We start from the raw sequence: 9,884 nt of genomic DNA, 5'->3' as shown, positions 1-9,884 counted from the left end.
TTTCTTTTAATAATTGTCATTTAACAATTATTGCAGATTGGTTTATTTCCTCAAATGTGTTGCCAAATCTTCTAATATTTAAACACAACAAATACAAACACAAGAAAACACACAAAATGAGCCAAGAAACACAACAAAATGGGAATTATTGACCCAGCAGGATCTCAAAGGCCATGGAAGGGTTCTTATCGCCAATCTCCTTCCAAATGACTCCCAGTTGCCTCAGATTTCTAAACAAGAAGCAATCATTTTCATTTCATAATTTAAAACTTTTTTTTAATAAGTTCAAAATGCAGGGGCGCCTGGGTGGCTCAGTCGGTTAAGTGTCTGCCTTCAACTCAGGTCATGATCCCAGGGTCCTGGAATCGAGCCCCGCATGGAGTCCCTGCATCAGGCTCCCTGCTCAGTGGGGAGCCTGCTTCTCCCTCTCCCTCTGCCACTCCCCCTGCTTGCATGGGTGCATGTGCTCTCTCTCTCTCTCTCTCTCAAATAGATAAATAAAATCTTTTTAAAAAAAGCTGAAAATGCAGATTCACAACAGATTAAATAGATTGCTGTAAATGCACCTTCAAATTTAAAATGTTGTAAGGAAACTATTTTCATCCTGACAGGGCAGAGAGAGAGAGAATAGACCCCTAATTGCATGGTGGGGGGGGCGGGTAAGGTGGGGGATGGAGGGCTCCCATGAAGAGTAACAGGGAACAAAGACAATAGTAAAAATAAGGCCAACAAGGTACAGTGTTCGTCCTGTGGTAAGCATTTAATAAACCTGAGCTATTTTTGATTGGGTACCTATTATGCAGGAAGCGCTATGCTAAGTACTTTACATAAATTATTTCATTTAATTCCTTCAACAGCCCTGTGAGGTAGATATTGTTGTTTGAAGGTATGGTTAAGGAAACAGCGTCAGGCATGTTGTTCTTGTTGTCACTTGTTCATAAGGGGTAGAAGTAAGACTTCAATGAAGACGCTTGCTCCCAAGACCATTCATGTAGCCACGGACACTGTGGGAAGCCACAGAGGCAGAAAATAAACTTGAGGGCCTTAACAGTTTTGCAGAGTTGGCTGTATGCACGCCCAACAGTGCGTGGATAAAAGAGTTTATATACGTGGGCCCTAGGGAAAACTACGGTATTGGGAGAGTGGTTTCAAGGTTAATGCTTTTTCATTTTGCAGAAGAAAGTATTGTTGCATCCCTACGGTATTTGTTACATCATTTTTATACTGTTTTATAGATGGCGTTTGTTAGGTCAAGGAAGTTCTTCAACTGCATATTTTCATCTTTAATCCCTTCTGCTGCTAACTTTTACACGTCTAATGGTAAAGATCAGATTTTTCATGATTTGTGCCAAGCCCTGCTTGCTGATCCCAATTAGTGTGTGTGTGTGAAAAAGAGAGACTTTAAAAAATATGTTATGTATACATTTTAAAGTACTTCTATTTAGAGGTTGTATATTTTGTGGGAAGGACTACTGGATAATTCCTTTAGTTTCCCCACAATGTTAGGTGTAATATTGAGTCATCAGTTGAAACATAATAGTCATTATCTTGAATTGAGTGAAGGCTATATTTTATGTTTAAGGTACTCTAAGAGCTAAATGTAACTTTTTTTTTTTTTTAAGATTTTATTTATTTATTTCACAGAGAGCACAAGCAGGGGGAGCAGCAGGCTCCCCACTGAGCAGGGAGCCAGATGCTGGGCTCCATCCCAGGACCCTGAGATCATGACCTGAGCCGAAGGCAGATACTTAACGAATGAGCCAGCCAGGTGTCCCTACGTCTTTATTTCTTAAAGCTTTCAAAATTAATTTTAGGGATGCTTATAAAATATTATCAAACAATGCTGATATAAATACTTCTATTAAATGTTCTATATTATGCGCATACATGCAGGAGGCAAATACTGTCATTTAAAAAGTTACCTTTTATAAAATTAAAAGAAGTCTAAGTAGCACTTTCCAACATTTGCGAAATCATAGGCATGGAATTTCAGGATTAAAGGACGCCTTGTCCAACCCCGCCCCCCCTTTTTTCCTGACAATCAGAAATTCACAGAAGTGGGAATTCTTAAATCTGAAGCTGATTTAAAAATTTGGCAAATAGGCAAAATAGAAAAAAGTGCAGAACCCATGCAAAGAGTGGCTGCTATACTTAGCTACATAGGGCATTTATGCTTTCAGCAAGAAAGGATGATCTTTTTTTTAATTAATTTTTTTAAGTAGGCTCCAAACCCAACCCAGCCTGAAGCCCAACACGGGGCTTGAACTATGGACGCTGAGATCAAGACCTGAGCTGAGATCAAGTGTTGCAGGCTTAACTGACTGAGCCACCCAGGCGCCCCTGATCTTGTCTATTTTTTTTTTAAGTGCACATATGTGAATAATCACACAATCAGCGATGGTATTTCTTTGTACAGGACGGAAAATGAAGGACGGATGCACAGCTTCCCTAGCGGGACATCAATTTAATAGCGGAGAAAAACTGTGAATTCTTTTTCTTTGATGTTAAAACGACGCTCTCTGGTCTTTTCTCTATAAGACCAACTGAAAAAGAGATTCTGAGGTCTGAGATCACCGTCAGAGACACTTGAATGACTGTCTTCGTGGGAAGCTACACTGGTTCATAGCACAAGCAAATCTGTGCTTTCTAGTGGCTTATCAACTTAGGACAAAATGTGATGTCCACTTCCGGCTCAGATGAAGTTGGGCCAGCGCACACATCATTACATTACCCGGTGGCAAGGATTTCTCAAGTTGGGGTGGGTTCAGACTGGACTACTTTAATCCTTTTCGCTGTTGTAACAGGCTGTGAAGTAGCCCCGCAAGGCGAGGACTGCGAGATGGCGTGTGCACGCGCGAGTGCTGGTGTGTGCCCGTGTGAGTGCGCGCGCTTGTGAGAGCCGGTGTGTGCTCGTGTGCGTGTGTGCACGCGTGAGTGTGTGCTCGAGTGAGCGTGCAGGGGCCGGCGGGTCCGTGGAGTTGCGGGTTTCGTGAATGGGAGCAGGTGGCCAGCCGGGCGGCGGCTCGGGCGGGGACAGAGCGCCAGGTGAGGGGGGCGGGGTGCACGGGGGGGTGGCCCAGCCCGACCGGGGGCGGGCGTCAACCGCCGGGGCGCGGGTCCCCCGCGCGCCAGGGCGCGAGGCCGGCCGGGGAGGTGCCTGCCAGCCGCGCCGGGTCACGTGGCGCGGTCACGTGGCGCGGAGCCGGGCCCAGCGGCGGCGGCGGCGGCCGAGGGAGGCGGAGACTCGGCCGAGACGCGGCGGGGGGGTTTGGCAGGCGGCGGCGGCGGCGGCTGTGGCGGCGGCGGCGCGGGGTTGCTGGAGGCGGAGGCGGAGAGGCGCGGAGGAGCGCGGGGCCGCCGCCACGGGCGCTAGGAGGTGAGGCGGGCGCGGGGCCGCTGTCACGGGCGTCCGGGGCCGGGCGCTGCCGCCTTCCCGGGCGGGGAGGCGGCGGGCCCCAGCGCCGCCGGGAGCGCCCTCCCGAGCCCGGCCGGGCGCCCGTCCCTCGAGGTGGGCGCCCGGCCCCCGGCTCCGGCCAGGCCCCTGTGCGCGCGCGGGCGGGGGGCGCGTCGGGCGGCGCCGGGCCGGGAGGGCGGCAGCGCCCCGGCTCGGCGGGAGGGCCGGTCCCCGGGCGGGGGGGGGGGGGGGGGGGGGCCGCCTTGGGTGGGCTCTCCCGAGGGCGCGGTGGGAGAGGGCGGCGGACACCGGGCTCCGGGCGGCGCTGGCTGCTGTTTTGCTGTTTGAGCCTTTTGTTTCAGCGTACAAGAAAATGGGGCGAAATAGAGCTTGGTGTGCGTGTGTGTGTAAATCGGGAGGCGTTTGGCTTGGAGCCATTTTTTTTTTTTCTTAATTGTGGAGAGAGAAAATCCCTTAAAACGGTTTCCCCAGGGAGACGGGGCTGTGCTCCTCCTCTTCCTCCCCAACGTCTGGATGGAGTGGATTTCCCTCCCTGTCTCTGCCCACCTTCTCGTCCTCCAGTCTGTCTCCCTCCCTCCTTCCCCTTCCTTCCCGCCCCACCTCGGTGAAACCCCCGAGCGAGCGGGGTGTCTGCAAAGCGGCCCGGTCACCTGTCGTCGCAGCTGCAGGAAAATGCTGGCGCTTCTGCTCTCTGGTCTGTGCTTTTTCCTCCGGCAAATCACGGAGATTCCGCTCAGAATACCAACCCTTCCTCTTTTCCCTGCTCTTAAAAACAAAGTGCATGATGCCGGTTCTGAAGTTTGACCCGCTTGGGCAATTAGCAGGGAGAGGTGTCTACTTTTTCCTGTCACACCACTTCAAGGTTGGAAAGGTGAGGGCCATTTAGCTTTGTGGAAGGAAATGAGGGTGACACAGTCCTACCGGGGATGGATGTGACTTACCTGCTAAATTGCTCTGGTGATCAGAAAGTCTCCTAACACTTCTCTTCTTGGGGACAGTCAGCTTCCCTTGTTGGGAGCTGTTTCCCGGATTTCTGTGTTTGGGGGCTCTCCTGTTTGTATTTTGCAGTTCAGCTGTGCCTTAAGGACGCCCAGTAGGCAGATTTTTGAAAAAGCACAGGGAAAAATCATTTCTAAAGTTTTGAAGAATGTAAAAATTTATCTTTGCGGGGGTCCCTTTCTTTCTGTCTCTCTGTGTCTTGGGTTTCCCTTTCTTGTTAGCTGGAGTTTAGTTCTTGCCCTCAAGGCCACTGGGTACGGTGCTGTGGTCCTGGAGAGTGCTCATCCACAGGCCCGGCAGCATCAGATAGCTGGGGTTTGAGGTTGTGATGGATGTGTAGTGACAGGGCACCTTGCACATAGCCACACTGCAACCCAGAGAGCGGCCGCCCAGCCTCCTGGCTGCCTGGTGGGGCATTTTGGAAGCTGATCTCAACACTGTGCAATGATAGCCACATTCAGACTGGGAGGACCTGAGGCGTCCCCCTTGTGTCTTGATAGTTTACCGTTGTGGAAATGAATATGTGAATACGTTGTGAAAAGCCAAACCTAGTGTTTAGTTCCTCAATTTAAAGAATAATAATTTATAGGAAAGAGTTGAAGATGTGAATGTTCTTTAAGAATTTTAAGTGCTTTAGTAAGGGCCGTGAAAGCAGGATCTTCATGTGATAGGAGAGGTGGTTGACCTCTAGAGTTAGAAGTATGTAGACCTGAGTTAGAGGGAGTCATATGGGGAAAATTTTTAACACAGTGGAGCTTTCAGGCAGGGGACAAGAGTAGAAAGCCAGCATTGCTTCCTGTGCCTGAGAAATAATAATAATGTGTTTTCTACTGTATACTTTAAAATTGATTTCATTTAGAAAGGATGGGTGTATCGTATTGAACTTTCTGTTTTCATATGGAGCTGTAAGTGTGGCAGTTTGGTTATTCACACATTTTTTTCCACCAAAACTCTGAATTGAAAAAAAAACAAAACTCTTTGACCTATAAAAAGATCCATGGTACGTGAAACTTGTTTCAGCCCTTAACGCCCGAGATCCCAAGTAATGGAAGACTGGTAAAGACAGCAGCCTTCCTTCCGGTGCAGTGTCCGCCTTCTCACTAGCTAGTGTACCAGACAGAACGTGAAGCCCAGGTGTACTTTTTGGTTTTACTGCAGATTCACTGAGTACTGGAAATCAGGAATGTTTATTGAGTGCCTACCATGTGCATGGCGAAGCTAGGACGTTCTTCTTCATCTGTTCCGCTGCATTTACAGTACCAATTGCAGTGTCCCTCCTGTTGTTTTCTGTGTGTGGAGAATGACTGGAGATAGATTGAGTGGGCCAGCAATGCATGTGATTCATAAAAATTCATTAAAAATTGAGTAAAACTTCTATTATGAAATACTTTGATTTCATTATTGCATTGGCTCCTATTTGGGTCTGTGAAGTGTTTTCAGTATTACCTTACTGAAATTGTTCACTTGCCCTTAGACTGCTGAGACAGCAGGGAATATGTAATTAAAATGTAAAATTTCTTTTACTTTGGCTGGGATAATGTAAGTTCATTTACTAAATCTTAACATACCAAACATACTATTTTTTCTGTGGCAAAATATACATATGAAATTTATCATCTTGGGACGCCTGGGTGGCTCAGTCGGTTGAGCATCTGCCTTCAGCTCAGGTCATGGTCTCAGGGTCCTGGGATCGAGCCCCGCATCGGGCTCCCTGCTCAGCAGGGAGCCTGCTTCTCCCTCTGCCTTTGTTCTCCCTGCTTATGTTTTCTCTCTCTCTGACAAATAAATAAAATCTTAAAAAAAAAAAATTATCATCTTAACAGTTTGGTGGCATTAGTACATTCCCAGTGCTGTGCAGCCATCACCACCATCCGCGGCCAGAACTTTTCATCTTCCTGAAACTTTGTACCTATTAAACAATAACTTCTCATTCCCTCCTCTCTTGGCCCCTGGCAATCAACCTTCCACTTTCTCTCTCCATGAGTTTGACTACTTTGGGCCTCTTGGATAAATGCAGTCATGCAGTATTCGGCCTTTTGTGACTGGCTTACTTCACTTAGCATGTCTTCAGGGTTCATCCATGTTGTAGCATGTGTCAGGATTTCCATCCCTTTTAAGGCTGATAAATAAATGTTCCATTAGTATATGTATGTACCACGTACGTATGTGTATACCACAGTTTGTTTAGAAACATTCTAAATCTTATACTGAGTGTTAACAATCATGGTAACCTCATGATGATCAGGAACTCTCACTGGGGATTGTAGATACCTGTGTTAAAATAGGAAAATTAGTTATTTAGTGCATAGTACCTTTAAAATATATAGGATTCATAGGGACTAAAGCTAATATGTATGTTATGTCCTTGCTGGGTCCTGTCATTTCCCTTGCATGTGGATTGTGACATAGGGTACAACCTTTTGAAATTTGCGTGTGATGCAGATGATGTTTTTACTTCTAGCTAATGTTGTAATGGTGGTATGGTGGTATATTTTGCTGTATGGAAGAATATATAGGGTTCACCCTGAGGAATAGATTGTATAGGAAGGGTGGGGAAAATGTCTATTTCCCTTTATTTACCACTTTCCAAAATCAAGTGTTATTTCCCTAGCATCATCCAGTGGTGACAGATGAGCGTTTCTCTCTCTCTCTTTTTGAAGTTATCTTTATGAACATGTCTATTATAGCATTTATGATGCATTTCAGTCCATTTCAGTTAGTTTCCTTTTGATGCTCAAATTGCCCTGTCTTTGTGATTAAGGCTTAGTCAGGTTGGCTCCAAATCCGTATGACACGCCTCTAATAATGCATAGTAGCTTCTTTGCTTTTTGCTATGATGAGATATTCCAGGCTCATCTTGTACCCTTCCTATTCCAGATTTGGAATCAGAGCAGACCATTTTCAAAGGAAAAAAAAAAAAGGAAAAATAAATGACCAGTAAACAAAATATGCAATTTCACTAGTAATTAAAAAAAATGGAATTAAAAGCAATGATAAGATGCCATTTGTTATGAACAGAATGTGTCCTCCCCAAATTCATGTGTTGAAGCCCTAACCTGCAGTGTAATGGTATTTGGAGATGCTGCCTTTGAGAAGTAATTAGGGTTAGGTGAGGTCATAAGGGTGGAACTCTCATGATAGGATTAGTGCCCTTGTAAGAAGAGACACCAGAGAGCTTGGTGTCCCCTGTCCCAGTCATGCCCAAAGAAGAGGTCATGTGAGCACATGGCGAGGTGGCAGCCACCTCCAAACCAAAGGAGAGGCCTCAAGAATGAAACCTACCTTGCTGGCATTTAAATCTTGGACTTCCAGCTCTCAGAACTGTGTGAAATAAATTTCTGTTGTTTAAGCCAATCAGTCTATGGTATTTTGTTATGACAGCCTGAGCCAACTAAGACACCATTTTTAATATATTAGCAATGTATTTTTTAAAAATTTTGTTTATTTGAGAGAGAGAGAGAGAGTGAGCATGAGTGGGGGGAAGGGCAGAGGCAGAGGGAGAAGCAGGCCCCCTGCTGAGCCGGGAGCACAACACGGGAATCCATCCCAGGACCCAGGGATCATGTCCTGAGCCGAAGGCAGATGCTTAACCAACTGAACCACCCAGGTGCCCCCGTGTTGGCAATATTATTCATACTCAATTTACACCTTACTAGGTGTGATATGATTTGGTAAAGCATAATATATGTAAAGTATTATATTATTAAGATTCTTTTGTAACTTCTCTTGGTAGTCTTAATATTTGGGCATCTCTCAGTTTGGAAGGGGAGTAAGGCAGATAGTAATTTCCAGTGCTGGTGAAGTTGAAGGGAAATGTGTGCTCTTTGTTCTAGCAGAGATGTAAATTGATGCACTCATTCTAAATAGCTGGTATTATGTATCAAAATGGAAAACTTGCATAGCTTTTAATCCAGCAAGTTCATATTTAGGAATTTATCCTAAAGAACTATGTAATGCAAATATATATGTGTATACTAAAGAACTACTGAATATATGCAATTATATAGTAAATAACTGAGTAAGGAATTGATTAAATAGATTATGGTACTTTGGTTCCATGAAGCCATTGAAAATAATGATATGGATCTATACTATTTCTAGTCTGGAAGATGCCTACGATATATTATTGATTTAAAAAGGCAGGTTACAGAACTGTAAACGTAGCACTTGCATAAAATATAGGCATAGAAAATGCTGAACAACTAGGCTTTGGATGCCAAGAACCAGGCCTGTGAGGACCTAGGCTTTGGGAACCACCTAACGGATGGTCTGTTTGATCGCCATGTCTCAAAGGCTGCACCAGTTGGTTTCATTCTTGTGTAATAAGATTCAGTTTTCCTGGAGAGAGGGGCTATAATTGGCCTAGTTTGGGTAATTTGCCCTGTGTGTGTGTGTGTGTGTGTGTGTGTGTATGTATGTGTATGATTGTTCTCAATTGTTTCACAAAGACCTTATGGAATGCAGGAGGAGTCATAAGGAGAGTTGGGGTGCTTTTAGCTAAAGAAAGGAGAAGACATTCTAGGAAGACAGGAGATAAATGACACTACATATTTATTTAAAATTAAATACAGTCTTTGCTGAAAAATGTTGAATTAATTACCACATCTCCATAAATTACTGGAAACTCTGATAAGCTTGGTCTTTCTTTTCCCTTTACCATCCCATTTTGGCATGATAGGACCTCTACCAGTGGGTCAGTTCTATTTGGTTTCTTGCTTTTATAGAAAACAATGGGTTGAAATTAAAATTTTGGGCTATTTATGGATTTTAAAATTTATGCTGTTTTTCCCTTTAAATTTGATTAATTCAGGACCAAATATATTTCTCTGATGTCAGTTGAGTAGGAATAGACGTCTTGCACTTGTGTGCTGTCAATGATACTCACCCTTGAAAGAGAATTTTAAGAATAGAAATGAAAAGTAGTATTTATGGGCATCCTCCGATAGTAATGGTGTAGTAGGTTGTAGAGAGTATCGAATTATTCTCTAGGTGTGCAGAGGTGCTGTGCAGATAATATGGACTTATTTGAACAGTTTTCTCACTGTTGGTTATTTTTTTTTTTTTAAAGATTTTATTTATTTATTTGACAGAGAGAGACACAGCGAGAGAGGGAACACAAGCAGGGAGAGTGGGAGAGGGAGAAGCAGGCTTCCTGCTGAGCAGGGAGCCCGATGCGGGGCTCGATCCCAGGACCCTGGGATAACGACCTGAGCCGAAGGCAGACGCTTAACTGAGCCACCCAGGCGCCCCTCACTGTTGGTTATTTTTAATCAAAAACACAATTAGAGTTAATATGGGTGTGAAAGAGCTCTGAGAAAGATAGCACACACTACAATTTAAGATATTAATTTCTTACTTTTGAAAAATGAAAGACTTAATTTAGACCTTAATGGATGTGAAAGGGTTTGGAAATGCATAGTATAAGGTGTTCTGTTACAGTTATTTGTGCTCTCTTTTTGGTAGTCTTGAC

At 44.8% G+C, this 9,884-nt stretch overlaps 1 protein-coding gene across 4 annotated transcripts in view; it reads left to right on the top strand.

Moving 5' to 3' along the window:
- The first annotated feature begins 2,936 nt into the window (after positions 1–2,936).
- The window catches only part of TULP4 (TUB like protein 4), a 235,332-nt gene continuing 228,384 nt past the window's right edge, over positions 2,937–9,884 (top strand). For 3 of the 4 annotated variants that reach the window (XM_032407561.1, XM_032407562.1, XM_032407557.1), the window contains exon 1: positions 3,281–3,376. The gene's annotated coding sequence lies outside the window, so the exon portion shown is untranslated. Of the gene's footprint in view, positions 3,046–3,280; positions 3,377–9,884 lie in introns of those variants that run through there. The other variant, XM_032407560.1, reaches the window with a different exon arrangement.

Source organism: Phoca vitulina, unplaced genomic scaffold, assembly GCF_004348235.1.
Source record: "Phoca vitulina isolate PV1807 unplaced genomic scaffold, GSC_HSeal_1.0 scaffold9, whole genome shotgun sequence".
Lineage (NCBI taxonomy): Eukaryota > Metazoa > Chordata > Mammalia > Carnivora > Phocidae > Phoca > Phoca vitulina.
The sequence above is the reverse complement of the archived record's forward strand: the minus strand, read 5'-3'. Positions and strand labels throughout refer to the sequence as shown.